The 22,379-nt window shown below is 45.9% G+C and overlaps 1 protein-coding gene across 4 annotated transcripts in view; it reads right to left on the bottom strand.

Moving 5' to 3' along the window:
• CLPB (caseinolytic mitochondrial matrix peptidase chaperone subunit B) overlaps window positions 1-22,379 on the bottom strand; it is a 173,174-nt gene that overhangs the window by 145,283 nt on the left and 5,512 nt on the right. The window lies entirely within an intron of this gene.

The raw sequence follows: 22,379 nt of genomic DNA, 5'->3' as shown, positions 1-22,379 counted from the left end.
ACTGACTTTAGCAAATCACTGTATGTCCTTGGTCCTGTGCTAGATTCTGGGGTGGGGGGTGAGAAGACATGGGGTCTGCCCTAGGGAGCAAATGATTTAGTTGTGGAGGGGGGAAACTAAGGATAGTAGGAAATCAAAGCCTGGAGTATATGGTTTCCCACCAGAAGTGCTGCAGGAGGCCAGGAGAGCGCGAGACCAAAAGTCAAGAACGATTCACCAACAAGGCAGGATCTGCCTATGAGGAATGGGTGGAGGGTGTTTGGGGGAACTGGGAGGCTGCTGACTCTTTAGTGGGTTCCAAATGAAAGGCACCAGCAGAGAGTCTGGAGGCGGGGTCGTGCCACAATGTGCAGTAACTGCTTGTCTGGATCAAGTCAAATAAAAGCTCTGTGCGGCTGAAGTAAGCAGGGGCACAAGGCTTGGGAGGAGGAGCCACAGCATGTCGCACTCATCTGGCCTGCGCTGACACAGGGAGGAGATAGGCACTGTCGGAGCCCAGGGCCAGCAAGCACACAAGCATGCATTGGAGGAGCTCTGTGAATGGGGGAGCGCAGGCTGCAGATGCACACCCAGGGCCCTAACCCAGACTCAGCGACTGGGAAGTCCTCCCTGAGGAGGTGATGCCAGAGAGTTGCCAGATAAATGGGGTTGAGGGAGGGGAAGGAGTATGTCAGGCAGAGGTAAAGCCTCTCATCCAGAGAAGGCAGCATGACTGGGCCCAAAATGTGAGGGAGGATTGTCAAGAGAGGAGGTTGGGAAACCCTCATCTCCCACCTCTAATTTGGAGGATTTCTTCTGGTGAAACTCCTGGGCCTCTTTACCACACACAGTTAAACATCTTTTTGGAAAAACAATTTTCCATGGCCAAGAATATTAAGAGCCCTATGAGACAAAAATCTCTTTTTGCACAAAAACTCCTTCCTAATTTACAAAACCTGCCCTGGTTTAGCAGGTGCTGTGCAAAGCGCATGGGTCTGAAAGTTTAGAGCCTGGAGTTCTGATCCTGTGATTCTGATCAGACAGCCTCATTTCTCTGGTCCTCAGTCCAGAAGGCTAGAAAATCAGGACCAGCTGAAGCAAAACAAAGAGGTTTCTGAAGGAAAAGACATGAAGTGTGCCTTGAAGAACAGGAACAATTTAGAGGCAAGGGAGGAAGTGCACGCCAGTCAAGAGGAAAGGAACAAGACAGAAGCAGGGAAGCAATGGGAAGGTAGATTCATCCAGGTGACAGTTCACAGCAAAGAAACAAGCAGCTGCCAAGGTATGCAGGGTCTACAACAGGACCTCTAAAGCCAAGCTACCAAGGCGGTGGGCATAAACCTTTTTGAGCCATAGGCTTCAAGCTGATGACTCTCTCCAGAAAAGTGCATAGGAACACACATACTCAAAAAAGAAATTTTTCTTTCCTTACATACAATGTCCAGGAGTTCACAGCTCTTCATGAAATCAATAACAGATCTTAGGTTAAAAACCCAATCTAAAGGGTTGACAAATGTCTGGCATGCAGGGTACTGTCCTCCATCTAAGTCAGAAATCGTGAATCTCTCCTGGCAGCTCTCTCCTGTGGAGCCTTTGAAAAAGCCTCAGAATCCTCCTCAACACTCGTTCCAATAGGCCACCATTAATCAACTAAAGCTGGCAACAGAGAAGAAACCTCTTTGGCATTCCTTAGACTCTCACCACAGGCAGAGGGGTTGTCACCGAAGGTTTCTGGGCAAAGGAAATTACAAAATTAACCTGAGAGCTTAAGCAAGTTGAGTCTGAAAGGGGAGAGAGTAGAAAGTGGGAACAAGAAGACAGTTTGGGGGCTGCTATAATATGAGACCAAAGGAGATGAGCCAGGGCAGGGAAATGAGAAAGCAGGACACAGCCAGGAAAAACTCAGTGCAGTCAGAATCCCTCCTGTCTCCAGTGGGTCAGTGACCCATGTTTCCCTGCCTGGGTCCTGAGAATTCTGGAAGCAGGTCTGCTCTGGAGGCAGGGCCGAAGAAAGAGGATGGAGATGCCTCCTCCTCATGTCCCTTGAGGGCCAAGTGTAGCGTAATGAAAAGGATGAATAAAGGACTTTGGAATAAATTAGACCTGGATTCAAATTCTAGTCCAGCTAGATAATCCTGGGCAAATCAATTCTCTTGAGTCTCAGTTTTCTCACCTATCAAATAAGGACACTAACCTCTACTTTGCTGGGATCCCAGCCCAGTACCTGGCGTATAACAGGTGTTCAATTCAGGGTGACTTCGGCCTGCCACCTTACCCTACTTCCACCCCTTTGATGGACCAATGTGTTCTAGTCTGAAGCTGGCAGTAGCAGGTTGGCCAATACCCAGGGATTCTAAGACAGGGTCACACAGGATGTCCTGGATAATTCATCCAGCCTGGCTCCAGGCACTCCTCTATTCATCTATTCAACAAACATGTGATGTATACACACCTACTTTGTGCCCAGCTGCATGCCGGCTCCTGAGGAGGATACAAGACAGAGGTTCTTCCTTTCCAGAACTGAGCCAAGCAGGGTTTTCTCCTTATATACATATACACATATGTATTTCTGTTTATTACTTCTTTTCACAAATAACTGCATTTTAAGATAAACTCATACTGCTAAGTATACAATAATTCCATTTTTAAGAATTGCTATATAATTCTCCATGGTACATCCACCACATTTTTCCCTCTCTGCTCTCCCAGAGATTACCCACTCAAGCAGCCTCCATGTCCCAGCCACCAAAAGCGATGCTCAAAGAACATCGTCTTGCATGTGCCCTTTTGGATGGGTGTGAGTATTTCTCTGGGGCATGTACATGCAGTGGGATCCCTGGGTTTTGGGTTTCCGTTACTTGGTTCGATGCCACTGTGCCAGGGTCCTCTCCAGGAAAGCTGCTCCATCTACCCTCCTGCCAGCAGGACAGGGGCGCTCCTGGCCAACACTCAGCAGTTGCCAGCTTCCTATTGACTGCAAGCCTGATAGGTCTAAAGGGGTCTCATGTTATTGTCTTAGCTTGCGTCTCTGATTAGCAACAATTTTGAGCTACTCATTACATTCCGTACAATGCAGGATTTTCTTTTAAGAGGAGGACTGCTGGGAAAAAGGGCTTCTCCAAACTTGCTATCCTGTCAACGACCAGAGCCGAGAGAGCACTGAGCAGTCAGGCAGCCGGGGCTCTAGTCAGGGCTGCCACTTCCTGCTCTAACATGCTAGGGAAGGTATCTCATCCTAAGCTTCAGCCTCCTCCTGGGTCCATGCAGGTTTCAGGAGGGGGCACAGAAACCTGAAGGAAAGGGTGCCACCAACCTGAAGGGTCACTTCTAGGAGGCAAATCTTAGTATTCTTCGGTGACACTCCAGCTTTTGAGCCCTGCCCAGCATCCTGACTGAGCATCATTCTTTGCAGCCTCCTGGGGCTCAGGTGTAATAAAAAAGCAATGACCCTGGAGTCCAAGGGCTGGAGTTCAGATTCTCGCTTTGTCGCTTACTAGCTGTGACATGGGGGATATTAATATCTATCGTGCAAGGTGGTTTTAAGGATTAAAAGTGATACCACACGGTAGCACTCCATAAGGAGTGGTGGCACTTGTTAAATCAAGGAAGGACCAGAACCAACATTAAAAAGCACCACAAGCGAACCCAACTACAAACAACTTTTCCTCCTTCAGAGCTGGGTGGGGCCCCTCCCCCACCTCCCTTCTGTGCAGAGCAGCCCTCAAAGTTAGCATTTCACACACACAGGTCTCCTCCATTTCATTTTGTTGCTTTGCAAGTGAATGCCCAGTGGGCAGTCATTTCAAAGTCTGGGCCAGCTGGGCGTGCGGGGTGGCTGCCTGCTGAGAGTGGCTGAAAGGGCCTCTGCGGCCTGAGAAAGCCACCCCTGCTCTCCCCTGTGATTTTCACCAACAGACAAAATGCGGCAAGTGAATTAATCTCTTTTAAAAAGAGCAATGCTTGTGACAGAGCATGGTGTCTCCGAAAAGGTTAGGATTCCATCATCCCTGAGATGATGAGTGGAATGCTTAATGCGGGCTGCCACTCAGGGCAGAGCAGCCTGTGTCCGGGGGCTGGGCACCGCAGGCCTTTCTGGGCTCCCTCCAGACTTGTGGAAGGCCCTTCCCTAATGAACTAGGTCTCCCGCTTGGCAGGGCAGTGGTGGGTGACACTAACTGGGGGTGGTCCAGGGCAGCGGACAGGGAGGCGGCCACACCAGCAGTCAGGAGTTGAACCCCGTATCTTGCACAGATCTCAGGCAGTAGTGGGGGGCAGGGGAAGAAGCAGGATGGATTTGGCCCACATGCAGGCTCCAGTACTAACTGGGTGGGTAGGAACGGATGAATGAATGACCTAGCCTCTCTGAACTTTACTTGGTCCCCTCATCTGAGTGACAGCTCCTGCTCTCTGAGCCTGTTCCCACACCTGTTCTTCAAGAATGGAGAGGACCCCAGCAGCCCTACTCTGTAGTCACAAGGGGGTACCACGAAGAAACAATGAGCCAAAATATGTAAAAATATTCGACATGCGGGGCGCCTGGGTGGCTCAGTCTGCCTTCAGCTCAGGTCATGGTCCCAGGGTCCTGGGATCGAGCCCTGCATCAGGCTCCCTGCTCCGAGGGAAGCCTGGTTGCTTCTCCCTCTCCCACTCCCCCTGCTTGTGTTCCCTCTCGCTGTGTCTCTATCAAATAAATAAAAATCTTAAAAAAAAATACTCGACATGCAATAAAGTACTGGACAAACGGAAGGGCTGTGCTATCATCATTTTCTAATTAGTACCTACCCCATTTTAAGGAAGTAACAGTAAACTAGGATATGTGGAAGGTGTACAAAATTTTCTGTGGATTGATAAGTAAACAGTCTCAAATCCCCAGGCAAGGGCAGTGGTAGAATAAGGGTCCCCTAGCCCAAGACCTGAAGATTTCCATAGGAGACTAACACATCAAGGGGAAAAACAAAGCTGTTCTGATCAGGGATCCAGGTGAGTTCCGAAGGCTTCGGACCAAACACGAAACAATTGATGGAAAAGAGGATGAGAGAGTCAAACTCTCCCTTCCTGCTGTGAGTGCTTCTGTATTCTTTCAAATTTTATTGTTTTTTGTAACAATGAACATACTATTGCTTTTTTTTTTTTTAAGCAAAACTTTCTTGGGGCGGGGGGGACCTTACCCTTTCTTTCTCCAAGAAGCCTATGCTAATCTATATCAACATTTACCAGTTTCCTCCCCGCCCCCTCCAGTCAGCATGGCCCTCCTGTCTCTTCACTCCCTGTGCTGGCACCAGGGGGCCACACACGGCCTTGAATGAGTACATGTCTACAGCACTTCCCTACACACTCTCATCAGTACCTTGGTCTTGTGTTGGAAGTTACTGGTTTTATACTGGTGGGCCTGTCTTTTTCAAAGAATTTAGGCTCCTATGTATATGTGGGAGAGTGTGGGTGTAGCTTCTCAGGCTCAGGGCTGGGGACACTTAAGATGCAGGCCTGGGGCTGGAGGCCATGGATTCTAGTCGTGGCTTTCTCAGTAACTAGTTGTGTGATCCTAATCTGTCTCTCTGGGCCTCACTTTTCTCTGTGGTAAAATAACGGAACAAAGGATTTCTCAAATCCCTGTCAGTCCTAAAATCTTAGGATTCTAAATATGTATAACGTCAAAATTTGAGAAGCGGATTCCTAACAGACACAGGCACTCGCAAGACTTCCAAAGAAAAGACAACTCCTCGGGCTGCTGTCTATAGGAGGGAGAGAGTCCCAGACAGGGATATGGGGCAGTTTTGAGTTATTCTGGCTAACCAGCTCTTCCACTCAGGGGAGGGAGGTACCACTTGATTTTTCTTCCTCTTTCTTTATGACCAATCAATACAAAGCGGCCACTGAACTTCAATCGTGCATTGTTCCAACTGATTTCCGGATCCCTCACATTAACCAGCTCTCAGCTGCAGCTGGGGAGGGGGCTGAAGGGTGGGGAGCCCTGGCCCACCTGCATCAGAGGCCTGGAAGCAGTGAGCCATGCAGACTCAATCATGATCACTATCTGGGCAACAGGGCTCTGGCTGGAGCCTCGCAGAAGGTCCTGTTTACAGTAATAACAGCACCAGGCCAGGCTGAGCAGAAGCAAGGCGCCTGGGGCTAGAATCCACACACAGCCTCCATCTGCGCCTTATCTACCCAGTCAGCCTGGGCTGAGAGGGGCAGGGCAAGGGAGGAAGAAGGCTGCTCTCAGAACCCAGCTCGGGCCAGCAGCCTTCAGGCAGGCTCCTGGTACTCTAACTCCACAAACACAAGGCCTCTCTGGCATCTTCTGCATTTGCTACTTGAACTAGGCATTCTCCTTCAAGGCCCCTCTTGGGACTCTTCCTCTAGGAAGCTCTCCAGATGCTCTCCCTACTAGGGAGATGGCCCACTCCAACACTGCCACTACTCCAAAGGGAAGCGGGTGAATAGTGAGGGAGGAGAAAGGCATTTATGCAGACTGCAAGCTTCATAACTATTTATTTCCTATCATATAAGGTTTTAAATTTCTAGATAAAGAACAATCTGCAGAGATCAGTCCAGTGCTTCCTTTTACACATACAAACATGGAGGTTCACAAAGTATCAGCCTTCGACTAGACTAATTTGGATTTGAGCCTGCATCTGTCTCTTCCAGGCTGTGTGATCGTGGCAGGTTATGTTAACCTCTCTGAACCTCAGTAACCTTACCTTATCAGCCTGCCAGACCTACCTAACAAGGGTGCTGAGCTCGACCAAAAGAAATAACGTATGCAAAGCACTTACATTTTGCAAATGTTAGTTGTCATTACCACAAGTGTTCTATTTGTTCAAAAGCACACAGTGGAGGAGCTGTATCAGACCCTCACTGAATAGTGCTGGATTAAACGGAATGAAGTCCAATGCTGGGTGACCATTCTTTGTCCCAGCTCTCACAGTTTCTAGCAGGAACCTGACACAGATTAAAGTGCAGAGATTATTTTTTTAAACTTTATTTTGAAATGATTTCAAGCTTACAGAGCAGTTACAAAAATAGCACAAAAAAACCTCAGATCTGTCCTTTGCTCAGATTCTCGTTATATTTTGCCTCTTGTGCTTGACCACTCCTTTCGCTATCTTTTCCTGGACCACGTGAGAGTTAGTTTCAGACATTATGCCCCTTTACTCCCAAATACTTCAGCACATATTTCCTAGTATGAGGCTATTCTCTTACATAACCACTAAACAACAATGATCAAATTTGGGACACTTAACATTGATAAAATATTTTTATCTAATATTCAAATTTCATCAACTACCCCAATAATATCCTTTAGAGCAATTTCCCCCGTAAACCAGATATAAGCCAGGATCAATATGAGAATCAGGTATTGCATGTGTCTTCAGTTTCCTTTCACCTAGAATAAATAGTTGCTCAGCCTTTCTTTGATTTTCATAATTCTAACACTTTTGCAGAGTAAGGCTAGTTTGTAGAATGTCCTTCAGTTTAGATAACAACTTTTTGAGGAACCCATTTCCTATTATTCACCCATTCATTCCACAAACTTTTCATGAGACCGTGGTTATTATAGGACTCTGAGCAGGATGAGTTCCAGTGTCCTTGCCTTCAAGGCACTCACTGTTCAACTCCACACCTGGAAAATAACTAAAATATAAGTGAGGACCCGGGAGAAGGTACCATGTGAGTGTAGGTCAGAGCAATGGAACCACAGGGACAACTTCCTAGAGGCAGAGGCATGAGCTGTGCCAGAAAGGACAGGCAGAAACACCAATTCCACTACTGACCTCCTAGGATCCTCCTGAGGAAACGTCTCTGTTTCCCCAAGAAGTGTGTGCCATGGCTGGGATGCAATAAAACATGAAAAGCAACAATACCAAGGCTAGAAAGGGGAGGGGGTGGCCCAGGGCACCCTCATGGGGGTACCACTGCCCAGGGCTATATGCTATGTCCCAGTCAGCTGCTGCCCTGGTAACTTGGTGACAAGAAGGAAAGCCCTGTCTAGGCAGCTGAAGTGTGGGAAAGGGTCATGGGCGCCACCTACTGGCACCACAGCAGGACTCTAGGCTGCTACGGAGGGCAGCTGGGTAGCTGGCTGGGTTGCCAGAAAGCTTGTCACATGAGTATGGCAGTGAGACACAGAAGTGGCTCAAACTTGTCAAACAGGGTTGCACTTGAGCCACCACTGTCAAGGACCAGAAACCCGTGAGCTTTTCAGTAAAGACTGGACTGTGAAAAGCCGTTCAAAATACCTGGCCCCCTAGACAGGTGAGGGCAAAGATCAGGTTCATTCCAGTAACAAAACTTAAGTAGCATCTTCTTCAAGCCAGGCTCTATGCTGGGCACTAAGGGTCCAGAGATGAAAGAGACATGGACCTTGCCCACAAGGAACTCCCAGTCTGAACTGGGGTTGGGGAAATGGGACAAACACACAAACAAGCGCTTTAAGTATCATGGCACTCTGAGAGCTCTTTGTACAGGGTCAGTGAGCACACAGCATACTTGGCTCTTGAATGATGGAGTCAAAAGAACGCACACCTCTTGAGCGGCCTACTATGTATCAGGCACCTGACATTTATGATCTCATCTGATCATGTGACTAGTGAAGGACTTGCTTAAGGTGAATGGCCAGTGAGTGGCAGCTAGGGACTGGGACTCATGCCGGGACTCTCTGCTGAACCACACTGCCTTCCAGGGCACATATCCCATTTTTTTCCCTTCTTTCCCACATGTAGCCTGGGGCCAGCACACTACAGGAGTCTGATGGGACTAATCAACTGACAAAAAATGATAAAGAAGGAAAAGTCTTAAGTGGAAAGGAAGGATCTGAGGGATAGAGATACTCTTTGATTAGTTCTGCATTCTAGAACCTTCTCCCCTGGAAGAGACCCTCTTCTCCTAGACTCAAGATGAGATAGGCCCAATCCATCCCTTCTTCCTCCACACTAGCTCCACAACTTTCATACTCACATGGCAATACAATGCTTTAAAATGGTCTTACCTTTAGGTTAAAACAAGCTTAGCAAACAAATCCAATCAAAGGTTAAAGAAGTACCTGGTTCTCAGCAGGCTGGGCTGACTGCAAGCTTAAAAGAATCCAGGAGTACCATGCAGCTGCCAAAAAAGCTAGTGCAAATTCAGACCATATTAATAGAAGCATAAAATCTGTAACAAAGGGGATGACTGCCCTGCTCCTCACAATTGTGGTCATGCCACAGTTCAGAAATGGCACCAAAACTTTGGGGCCATTTCATTAGGAAATGACTACGACGGGGAGAAGACTTGAAAGCACAGTTTAGGGAACCAAGGCTTATTTAGCTTGGAGTTCCGTCTCCTAATATTTAAAGGTCTGCAACAGGAAAAGGAAGCTGTGTAGTCCTAGAGGACAGAGCAGGGGCTAAACAGGGCAGCTGCAGAGGAAGCTAACGCATAATGACAGCCCCCTATGTGTCAAGTGCTAGGCCAGTGCTTTTACACATACCGCTTCAGAATTCATCACGAGATAAAATGTTTTTCTAATTCCAAAGTGCCTTTGTTTACATTACTCCAAATGTCCAGAAAGTCTTTCCACTAAGCAACTTGTATCCAGATACTACCTTTCTCCAGGCCCAGATTAAACGCCACCTTGTCTATGAAGCCTTACCTTTCTTACATACTAATTACAATTCTCTTACCAGACTGCAAAAGTTCTTGAAAGGCAAAGGTCATCATGATACATGTTTATGCTCCTCCTCAATGCCAAATGGGGTATAATGCTTATAATGGACCTTAAGAATGCCAAAAAAAAAAAGAATGAATAAATGCCAAAGAAAATATACAAATGGCCAGTAAGTATGTGAAAAGATGCTCAATGGATGGACCATTAGCCATCAGGGAAATGCAAATCAAAACTACAACGAGATATCACTTCACACATACTAGGATGGCGGTAATAAAAAAGACAGATAATAATAAGTATTGGCAAAGACTGGAGAATCAGAACCCTCATTCATTGCTGGTAAGAATGTAAAATGGTAGAGCCACTTTGGAAAACAGTCTGGCAGCTCCTCAAAATGTTAAACATAGAGTTACTATATGATCCAGCAGTTCCATTCCTAGGAATCTACCCAATAGATATGAAAACATAGACATTCTCATAAAAACATATATGAATGTTCAGAGAAAAATCATTCTAATATTAGCTAAAAAGTAAAAACATAAACGTTCATCAACGGATGAAAGGATAAATAAAATGTGATATATCTATACATGGAATATTATCCAGCCATAAAAAGGAACGAAGTACTGATACATGCTACAACAAGGATGAATCAAGAAAACATAATGCTGAGTGAAAGAAGTCAGCCACAAAAGACCACACTGTCTGATTCCATTTATATGAACTGTCCAGATAGGCAAATCCACAGAGACAGAAAGTGGATTAGTAGTTTCCAGGGTCTGGCGGGAAGGGAGAACAGGGAACGACTGCTAATGAGACTAGGGTCTTTTTGGGGGTGAGGGAGTGATGAAAATGTTCTGGAATGAGATAGTGATGATCGCATAATTTTATAAATATACCAAATATACCACTGTATGCTTTTAAAGGATGAATTTTATGGTATGTGAATTATACCTCAAAAAGAAAAATAAAGAATAAAATAATGAATGCTTGTTCAAGCAGAGTCTGCTTATCCTTCAGGAGGAAGAGAGGGCCTCATATCTAGAGAAGCTCTCCTGAGGACTGGATGCTTCCCAGCAAAAACCTCTTTGGGGGCGTGCGGGGAAGGGGAAGAAAACCTAAACAGGGACTTGAATACTGATGAGGAGGTAAGGCCAGAGACCAAAGTGCCTTGGATCCTTTCTACCAGTGCAGGGGCTGTAACTAAGTGTCACCTGCTCTGGAAAGGATCCTGCCCTGCCTGCTGGACTCTGAACCCCTGGGAATTCAGAGGCCTCCCCCAACTGTTTGTGCTTTACATCCTGTCCCTGCTCACTATCCATCTGTAAAAGCTGGTCAAACACACAGACTTCATGGGAGGCCTGGGTGCTATCCCCCTCAAACAAAAGGGCATTGAGATGGAAGCCTCGGCTCAGCCTCAGTGTCAGAGAGGATTCTTAGGCAGCCTTCCTGGGCCTCCCATCCACATAAACGGAGGGCCCAGGAGCCCAGCCAGCCTGCCCAGCTGCTGTACCCTCCTGCTGGGCAGCCTCTGGAGAATAAACATGGTTTCATTCGACCCATCAATCAACCGGCCGGACTCTATCTGTACTGTGTGCCTTCTGAGTGCCCAGCCAGCCTTGTGTGACTAGATATGGTGGAGGCAGGAGGAGGTGCCATCCACCTTGCTGTGACAGCACAGCCTGGGTGAGGAGACATGGGCAGGAGAGGCAAGGAGCTGAAAACCCAACGTGATACTGTACAGCGGAGACTTTAAGGCCATGGGAATGTGATACAAAAGCTCACCGCGGGCTAGAACAAGTAGTGAACTGCAGTGAGAAAAGCACATACTTTGGGTCTCAGCTTAAATCACAGCTCTACTAACTAGCTGTGAGGTAGTAAGCATGAAATCTAAGCCTCAAATTTTCTGATCTGGAAAATGGCTATAACAATGTTTTGCAATACTGTGACAAGAAAGGAAAACAATACACATACAGTATCTAGTACTCTGCCTCCCGTAGAGTGGATATTTAATAAATGACAGCTACTGTAATAATAGTAAGGGAGAGCATTCTGGAAGAGGAAGGGCTTGAGGTGGGCGATGAAGCACGAATTGGAGCTAGACAGAAGGACAGGGGTGGAGCTGCGAACACTGCAAAGGTTTCCAGGTAGGAGGAGTAAGCTGCACGTTTGGGCCAGTGAGAAGCCACGTCTTGACTGGAATGGGGTTCCTGGGATGGAGGCGCAGGCCAGGCTTGACTGGTGGAGGTGCAGGGCGGGGGTTGTGTCGGTGAAGAGCAGAGGGGAAGACAGAAGGCACACAGAAGTGGTTCTCCCTCTAACTAGAAAACACTTCCTGAACAGGAAAAGGGAGGCTGGAAGAGTGCAAGGCTCTCTCTGCCTCGGGCCTCCTCATCTGTAAAATGAAGGGGTATGCCACTTCCAAGTGGATGACTTCGGGCAAATTACTCAAGTAATCTGCATTTGTTTCACCATCTGTGAAATGGAGCCACTATTACTTGCACAGTTGTGAGGATTTAGTGATTAAAGCCTCACATAATACCTGCCTCAAAAAAGGTATTCAGTAAACATCAGCCACTATCAGTAATATTTAACAATATTATTAAAGTCTTATTTTATAATATTTTATATTACACATACCAGTATATATAAAATTATATGCATGAAAAATTATGCCATTAAAAAGTAATAACCTATAAAAAGTAAATAAAATTCTGAATATATTTAAGTTCTTAAAAAAAAGGAGTAAAACTAAGCATGATAGCCTGTGTGTTTTTTTTTTTTTTAATGATTTTATTTATTTGAGAGAGAGAGAGAGAGAGCATGAGAGGGGAGAGGGTCAGAGGGAGAAGCAGACTCCCCGCCAAGCAGGGAGCCCAATGTGGGACTCGATCCTGGGACTCCGGGATCATGACCTGAGCCGAAGGCAGTTGCAACCACTGAGCCACCCAGGTGCCCCCCAGCCTGTGTGTTTTTTTTGCCCCACTTACTATTCATTTACCTTGGGTTCATTAGTCTGGGAGGTCTCTGAATGCTCACACTAAAAGCTTAAGAAACAGGGTGGCTGGGTGGCTCAGTTGGTTAAGCGACTGCCTTTGGCTCAGGTCATGATCCTGGGGTCCCGGGATCGAGTCCTGCATCAGGCTCCCTGCTCAGCAGGGAGTCTGCTTCTCCCTCTGACCTTCCTCCATCTCATGCTCTCTCTCTACCATTCTCTCTCTCTCTCAATAAATAAATAAAAAATCTTAAAAAAAAAAAGCTTAAGAAACATGTATACAGGGTAACAACTTAATATTCAGAAAATTCTATCCATTACCTTAATTTATTTTTCTAGTTATGGGGCAGTGTAATTAATAACACTTAGTAACAAAACCTACTATATACAGAGCATTCAGTATGCGCTAGGCATATAGCACTAAGCGTTTCATTTAATTTTCTCACAGCAAAGGTGTGAGGTGAGGTAGGTCAATCATCATGTCACTTTGTAGAGGAAGAATCTAAGGCTAGAAGAGGTTAGGCAACTTTCCCAAGGTCACAGAGCTGACAAATGGCACAGCTGGAATTCAACCCTTGTTTTCTCAGACTCACAGCTGGGACTCAAACCTTGCTTTCTCAGACTCCAAAGTCCTTACCACTGGGATTCCTGCCAACGATAGGAGAGCCTCTGATAGACCCACTGACTGAGTCAGAGGGGAGAACCACTTGTTGCCTTATGAGGAGTTTGGACCTGGGACTCCTCAGAAGGGAGGAGAGGGAAGGAACTAGGATGTAAAAGAACCTAAGTTCAAAAGTGAGATTAAAAAAAAAAAGTGAGATTTTCTGAGAAAGCTTTCAAACAGGACAGGGACAGAGCAGGAACTGTGAGGCAAGAAGCTAAAGTGAATATCATAAGCCCAGTGACACATTTAGCTTGACTACTTTCAGTATTCTTGGATTTCTCTCCCTCAGTTTCCAGGAAAATTCCTTGGGAAAAAATCCAACTGGTTCTAGCCATGCTGACAGGATTTGTGTTATGGTCATGACTGAGCTGGGATTTTCAAGCAGCAGCACTCGGGCCACAGCAATAGTGCTGGGTAGAGAGAGCCTGACAGCTGCCCCTGCTGCGGGACCCTGGGGGACTGCAGCTTTGTGACCTACCCTGCCTCAGTGGCTGGATCAGTGCCAAAGAAGGTCCTGGCACATACAAGCTGGTGACACTCAGATTAGTTCCTGATGTTTCTCAGCCATCAGAAAAGTTGTTGATCACCTCACCCAACAACCCCACCACCACCACCAAATCAGTTACCACTGCTGTTAGAATAAACACAAAGCTCCTCACTATGGCCTCTAACGTTTATTCTAGGGCGCGGGCACATGCGCACACATGTGTGTACACACACACACACACACATCCTGCCCTTGCCCTTTTTAGTCCTTCACACTTGTCATCATTTCTCCCTCCGCTGGGTCTTTGTAAATAAAAGTTCCTTCTGCCAGGAAAACTCTTCTGCCCTTCTTCACCTAAGTTAACTCTTCACCAGAGCTCAAGCTTCCTCCGGGAAGCTTTCCTTGACCAGAAGAAATCCACTAGAGGCTCTAGGATTCTCTTTACCCTCCCTTGCAGCATCTGTCATGGCTGTAATTTCTTTTCTTCTTTTCTTTCTTTCTTTCTTTAATTTTGCACTTGCACAATCAACATCTCAACATCCAAGTAGGCTTTAAGCTCTGTGAAGTGATGTCTGTAAGTATTTTTGGCTTATCACTGATCCATCAGGGCCTAGCAAAGTGCCATAACATAGGAGACACTATTTGTTGAATGAATAAAAGAGGTAATTCTCCATTTTTATATTATTTTTTCAAAGGGAAGTCAGTTCTCTGTTTATAGGTTTATTTATTTATTTATTTTTAAAGATTTTATTTATTTGACAGAGAAAGACACAGCGAGAGAGGGAACACAAGCAGGGGGAGTGGGAGAGAGAGAAGCAGGCTTCCCTTGGAGCAGGGAGCCCGATGCGGAGCTCAATCCCAGGACCCTGGAATCATGACCTGAGCCGAAGGCAGACGCTTAACGACTGAGCCACCCAGGCGCCCCTGTTTATAGGTTTACTATAACTGTAAATAACTATTACCATTTGCCTACCTCTTTACCATTTACAAAACACTTACGCAATATTCAATAAATACTTGTTAACTATCTTTATGAACAGCAATGAACAACAACAATGGTCTGCTATCTATGAAACTCACAGTTAAGGGACCAAGGCCACACAGCCAAGAAGCAGTAGGGCCAACACTAGAGGCTCCATCCCAGGGCTGGGCTCCCTTTCAGGGACATCCCTCCTCCCTACAAGTCACCCCCATAGGCCTTAGCTGTTCTCTGCTCCTGTGCTTGGCCAACCACCTGACTCTGCTGGGCTTCCGTGCAGTCGACTAGCCGCTTCCACAACTCACCTACCTATGAAGTTCAGAAACTAAGCTGCCAATATAGTCTTCCCCAATTACCCTCCATCTCCAAGGAGCAAGAGAGCAGAGACCCAGTCACACACCTCTGCAGAACTGCTTGCCTGGTGTTTCAGCGTGTGATCTGGACCTTTCCAAAGGAACTCGGTTTTCTCTACAGAGCTAAACACTGGGAACTGTATTTCAAAGTTCTCAGTGGGACCCCCATTAACATGATTTGGAAACTAAGACTCAAAAAGGGAAGTTCTATGACTTATTAAGGGTCCCAGAGCCAGTTTGAAGTGGAACCCAGATCTGCTCATTCTAAAAATCTTGTATTCTTTCTGTAGCATTATACTGCCTTCCAACATCCCAGTATTTAAAAAGCCCACGAGTGTTACACTGTAGCATTCAAAAACCAGCGTGATGATCTTAAGGAGCTCTTACAACAAGCATCAAATTAGAAGAGTGATGCCAGTTAGGCCTTGACCTTTGGTCTAGAATAAAACTTATGTTTCAATCTACTGTAAACCACAAAGACATTTAAATATTTACTGGTTAAGAGAGCTGGATGTTTGGTTGCTCTGATGCCATCATTAATATCTTCCCATCCAGCCAAAATGATACAACAATCAATAAACAGACAGCCTCTCTGAGGACCTGAGACAGCCAAATGTATTTACCAGCCAGGGTTTTTGTTAATTAGATAAAATCCCTGGATCAATGTGCAAAACATTTACCTATGCTGTAGCTGAGCACATTCTGGACACCTTAGTCCTGGCATAGGGACAGCAAGTGCCTCAAGCCCCAAGCTCGGGCATCCAGGGACAAGAACCAAACCAAGCAATCAACATAAAGCTAGAATAAATGTGTTTAACTCTCAACAAAATCTAACACTTTTTTCTTTCCTAAACTGTAAACCAAATCAGACTTTTTTCCAAAGGCATCTAGTTAACAAGTCTGAGCTGATATTCCTTGATTTTCTAAAACCATGAAACCAGAAATCAAAACAAGATAACAAAACAATCTCTAGGGGAGCCTGGGGTGTCTCAGTCAGTTTAGTGGCTGCCTTTGGCTCAGGTCATGATCCCAGGGTCCTGGGATGGAGCCCCGCATGGGGTTCCCTGCTCCACGGGGAGCCTGTTTCTCCCTCTCCCTCTGCCTGCCGCTCCCCCTGCTTCTGCGAGCTCTCTCTCTCTCTGTGTCAAATAGATAAATAAATAAATCTTAAAAAAAAAAACCAATCTCTAAAGTGATCACTGAGATTTTTTTTTTGAAAGGCAACATGGTATATACAGAGGGAAGAGTCAATGATGCTTTGCCTAGATTCAACTGCCTAGTTGACATCTTTACTTGAGTATCTCACTAGTATGTTAAATTTAGCATGTTTAAAACCTAGTTCATAATCTTTTCCCCCAACCCAGTTTTCCTCTAGCACTTTCATCTCAGCGAATAGAATCTACACAGCTGAAATTCATTCTTAACACCTTCTTCTTCCTAATCAGTGAGATCCAATTCTGTTCATTCATTCAACATTCACGTATTAGTACATATGACGTATCAGGCACTGATACTGCTCTAACCACCACCAAGTCCTGTCTAGCTTACTTCCTCCATCTCTGCTGACATCTTAGTCAAGTCATCATCTGCCATCAACCTCTCTTCTAGACTATTCCGACTATTCCAGTCGCTTTCAACCAGTCTTCCTGCATCCACCATGGATCTCTATAAATCTGTTCTCCATGGAGCAACTAGAGAGATCTTTTACAATGCAGATCTAGATCATGTCACAAGATCTTTCTCTCATTCATGCTCGTGCTCATGCTCTCTCTCTCTCACAAACACACACACACATGCATGAGCACACACGCTTAAAATTCTTTAGTGGCTGCCCCCCAATCTTAGTAAAAATAAAAATCATCACCATGGCCTACAGACCCAGTGTGGTATGGTCCTTGCTTAACTCTCCAGCTTCAGTTCATGTCATTGTGCCCTTGTTCTCTAGAGTCTGGTCAGATTGGCCTTCTCTCAATTGCTTGATTTCTTCACATCTGTTCTTGACTTAGGGCCTTCCACCCTACTGTTCCCTCCAACCCTACTGCCTTTCTCTTCATTATTCAGACCTCACTTCAATCTCATGTACTCCAGTGCTTTCCCTTACTAATACATACCCTCTCCTCCACTCCTCCTAGATCCAAGGTTAGATTCCCAAGTGCCTTGTAATCCCTTTTTAAACAAGTTTGAAAATATAATTAACATACCATACAATCCACCCAAAAAAGTGTACAACTCTATCATTTTTAGTATATTCAGAGTTGTACAATCTTCACTACTAACTCCAGACCAGTTTCATCATCCCCAAAAGAAACTCTGGACTCATTAGCAGTCACTCCCTATTCCCTCCCAACACCAACCTCTCCAGTCCTTGGCAATAACTATTTTCTGTCTCTATGGATTTGTCTATTCTGGACACTTTATATAAACTGAATCATATGATATGTGGTCTTTTTTCTGACTTCTTTCAGCTAGAATAATGCTTTCAAGGTTCACTGATGTTGTAGCAAATAGCAACACTTCATTCCCTTGTGCTGATGAATAATACTCTGCTCTGTAGCTATACCATATTTTTATTTATCCATTCAGTAATTTCTGGACTTTGGAGTTGTTTTCCTCTTTGGGGTATTATGAGTAACAATCCTGTGAACATTCATGTTCATGTCTTCTTTTCTCTGGGTTATGTACCTAGGAGTAGACTTGCTCGGTCATAAGGTAATCTATGTTTAACATACTGAGGAAATGCAAACCCTTTTCCAAAGCAGTTCCACCATTTCACATCCACACTGGCAATACGTGAGGGTTCCAATTTCTCCACATGCGACAAACACTTGCTATTATCCTTCTGCTTACAGCCATCCTAATAGATGTGAGGTGGTATCTCATTGTGGTTCCAATTAGCATTTCCCTAATAATTAATGATGTTAAGCATCTTTACGTGTACATACTGAATATCATGTGCTCATTTGAATATCTTCTTTAGAAAATATCTATTCAGATTCTTTGTCCATTTTTAAATTTGGTTATCTTTTTATTGATGAGTTAAAGATTTCTTTATATATACTGGGTATAAATCTCTTTTTAGATACATGATTTGCAAATATGTTCTCCCATTCTGCGGGAGAGTCTTTTTCACTTTCTTGAAGGTGTCCTTTGAACACAAAGTTTTCAGTTTTGATGAAGTCCAATTTATCTATCTTTTTCTGTTTTCTTGTGCTTTTGATGCTATATTTAAGATGGCTTTGCCTAACCCAACTTCACAAAGATTTACTCCTACGTTTTAAGAGTTTCATAATTTTCGCTCTTGCATTTAGGTCTATGATCCATTTTGAGTTAATTTTTGTGTATAGGTGAGGTAAGGCTCCAACTGCATTTTTTTGCATGTGGATATCCAGTTGTCCCAGCACCATTTGTTGAAAAGACAATGAACTTCATTTTGAAGTACAAAATTATGTCTGCATAATTAGTCCCACTCCCAGTTAGACTATAAGTACCAAGAGGACAGGGACTGTGTCAATCTTGTTCACCACTGCATTTCCAGCATTCAGCCCAAAGCCTAGCTCCTAATAAGCACTCACAAACCTTGGTCAAATGAAGTATTATTTGTTATTAATAAATACTCTACAACTCTATGGGTTATAGGTATTATCTCCATGTTACCTAAGCTCATAGAAGTTAGGCAACATGTGCCTTGTTTTGCTGGTTCTCAATTTTGACTCATGTGCCCCATCCTCCCCTAGGAAGGGAGTTAATGAGCTCCTCCAGGGCAGTGATTGCTTCTCCTTCCTCATGGTGTTGCCACCAACACAAATTCAGCTCAGGGCTAGGCACAGAAGACAGGCTGGACAGATGAATGACTGAGGGACAAATGGACAATGCCCTCCACGGCCAGGTCTCTCCCTCTTCTCCAGTTCCTCCTGACCTCAAACTGTGATCAAGCAACACCAAACAATATATAATTACCCGCCCCACCACACACCCTAGGCTGTTTCTTGCCTCAGTGCTACCACTCATACGGCCCCCTTTGCGTGGAATGCCTTCCCCTTCTATTTCCCAAGCCCTACTGTTATTTAAAGCCATTTCCTCTAGGATGCTTTCTCTGGTCTCCCAGGTTGGTTAGGGGCACCTTCTGGGCTCCTGTCTCACAGCACTGATCACGCTATGTTGCCACAGTCTTCCCCAGTCTCCTGCATTAAGGGCAGGAATCATGCATGGCCAGGGGTCCCCTGTGCCAAGCATAGGACCCAGCATATGACAGGTGCTCAGTAAATTTTGTCAAATGATCAAATGAATCCTGGAAAGGGCAGGCAGTGTGAGGTTCAAGATTGATATCACCAGGGTTCCTTCTTTAGAGAACGTTTGGGTTGATGAACAACTGAGTTATGCACTCAGCAAAGAGGCCCAACTCCCTGCTGGGAGAAGGGAAATGGGTAGGGGTGTTGTCTTTCACTCAAGTTTGTTCTGAAGGAAATGTGATCTCCACTGGGAGACTAGGAGGCCTCACTTCTCCCAGTCCTGATAGCTCCTCACATGGCTCAGCCCAAGCCTGGACAGATGTGCGTTCAATCTGCCCTATGCCCTAGGTTTCGGGTGAGTGATTCCTGCATCCAGAAGCCAGGCTTGGGTATGGGCCGAGCCCAGGAGTAGGGCCACCTGCTCACGATGCTGACAGGTGGGACAGGGGCCCCAGGACAGGGCTTCTACTCCTGAGTTGTCAGAGCTGAACACAGTAACAAGGTTTAAGTGCCTTGGGGGAGGAGGAGGAGGGAAATGGTTGCCACACAGGGAGAAAGGAGGAGAGAAGGAAGAGAATAGGAAAGGACTCAGCCTTCCTCTAATATAGCCAATGGAAGTATGGAAGTAAGACTCTGGACTGTCTGCTTCAAGTTTGCTGAAAAGTCAGTAAAAAGCAACTTTCCCCAAGTTCTGTTGTGCTGGGGACTAGAGTATGAGATGTGGGGAAACAGACCTGTCCCTGCCCTGGGGAGGCACACAATCCAGTGGTTTAAGGTGAAGTCTAGCTCACAACCTTTTTTTTTTTTTAATTTTTTTTTTTTAAAGATTTTATTTATCCCACAGTGAGAGACACAGTGAGAGAGGGAACACAAGCAGGGGGAGTGGGAGAGGGAGAAGCAGGCTTCCCGCGGAGCGGGGAGCCAGATGCGGGGCTCGATCCCAGGACCCTGGGATCATGACCTGAGCTGAAGGCAGATGCCTAACGACTGAGCCACCCAGGTGCCCCTAGCTCACAACCTGCTTAATATCAAGAACAGAATGTGGTGAGTGGCAGATCCTGCCCTGTCTCCTCTAGCCAGGCAGGCTCATGCCACACACAGTTAGCGAGCACCACATAAAGCAGGTCAACAGTACCTCTACATCAGGGTGACTGTCCAGAGCTGTTGGCTTGATCGTCTCATAAGGTTGTCTATAAGGATTCCTGATTTGGGCAGCAGTGAATCTTGCTGCTTTTCTTATTCATGGACTGAGTGCCTCCGCAGTCCTGACAGTCAGCCCTAGTTCTCTCACCCAGCCTCCAACTTCTCTTCTAGACAAGGATCACTCTCTGGCCATAGGCCAGCATGGCCCTTTTCAGATGACTTTCATACCCTCCCAGACCAGAAGGGAGATGTGGGGCAAAGGAAGGGGAGATCACAGCCAGGTGGGAGGAGTCAAGGAAGGCTTCATAAGGGCTGTAGCACTTGAGCTAAGTCTGAAAGGATTTAAGCAGAGGGTAATGAGCACTGAGCACTGAGTACAGAGGGATGGTCTGTGTAGAGGGCTCATACCCAAGACCTAGGAACTTAAGATTCCACAGTGTCCTTAAAGAGGAGGATGAAGCACTTCCCCTCTGAGCAGAAGAACCTCAGGCTGCTGCTCTTCACTATCCAGAGCTTTCCCAAGGCTCTAGGACTAAGGAAGGTTGGGGGACATGAAGGCAGAGACACAGAAAGCCTCAGAGAGGGCAATGGGGAAAGAACGGTAAAGGACAGTATTATTCACCAGATCTGAGTTTTATTCCAAATACTGATATCGGAGACCATACTGATCACACACTTGGTGACCTAACCATGTATAAACTATGTTTAAGGGGTTTTTAAAAATTGAGAATGAGATTCTATCCTGCTATAGGCAGGTCTGTTGGACGGAGCTAAAAGCAGGATACACAGGAAGAACCTAAGAGCAGCATGAAGCACCTACGCAGAGTCTAAGGCATAGAGAAGCTAAATAAAGACCAGCTGTAGGAATTCAAAAGAACTGTTCTTTTAGCAAGGATGGTCAGGCTCTCCCCACCTCCACCTCTGGACCTAGCTCTATTAGCAGAAAAACTATAATTGATAGGTTACATGTCTGTTTCCTCAAGACCAGAGCCTGGGTCAGCCCCCATCTCCAGTACCCTCCAGCAGAGGCCTGCCCATTCATTCATAAGCAGGAACTCTTTTGGCTGAGGAGGGGGGTCCTAATTCAGGCCTTTATCACCTTGAATTTGTCTTACTGAAACAGCCTCTCCTCACTTGTTGGTTCTTCACCCTTCTGAATGATCCTAATTGAGTCACTCCCCTCACTCCCCTGCTCAAAAACCTTCCACGGCGCCGCACTGCTTATAGGATAAGAATGCAAGACTCCTCACCAGGGGCTTTCTAAGCCCTGCACACTGGTTTCTCCCAGACCACCTGCCCTCTTCCCCACTCCTTGCAGTGCTGTTCAAGTACCACCTCAGCAGCACCAACACGACACTGGGCCCAGCAGCCAGCCAGCAGCCTGTCCCCTGTCTTTGCTCAGTTTGTCCCTACTCTTTGCTTCAGAGTGGGGGCGGGGGCACAGGGGGACACCGGAGGTCAGAAGAGTAGGGGTAAGACTGCTGTGCTGAAAGTCAGGCTCTGTGCCTTGCTCATCTCTGACTCCCTTACAAGGGGTGAAGAGAGACTCTGAGTCATCATGACCAAAAGAGATGAGACAACTGGAGGCGGGAGAAAAGCAGCTAGAGACTGGAGACACACATGAAAGGCCCTTACAAATGCTAGCCACACAGGCAAGAAGGAATGTTCTGCATCACACACACCAGAAATTCAATCTCTTCCCGCATTCTTTTGACGAGTGTTTAACTGCTATTAGAAAAACTTTTTTTTTGAGAGAGCTAAAATAATCAACACTCAGGGGCTTAATGGAATAGGGTAAACTCAGCCTCCCCTGGGTGACAGAACAGTGGATTCACGGCATTGCGGCTTTGCAAATACACCACCTAAACTAGGTTGCCAGAGCTAAGCAGCAGCCTGGCAGTCCT

Source organism: Zalophus californianus, chromosome 11 (genome assembly GCF_009762305.2).
Source record: "Zalophus californianus isolate mZalCal1 chromosome 11, mZalCal1.pri.v2, whole genome shotgun sequence".
Taxonomy (NCBI): Eukaryota; Metazoa; Chordata; class Mammalia; order Carnivora; family Otariidae; genus Zalophus; species Zalophus californianus.
Note: the sequence above shows the minus strand (reverse complement) of the source record. Positions and strands in the feature narration are given on the sequence as shown.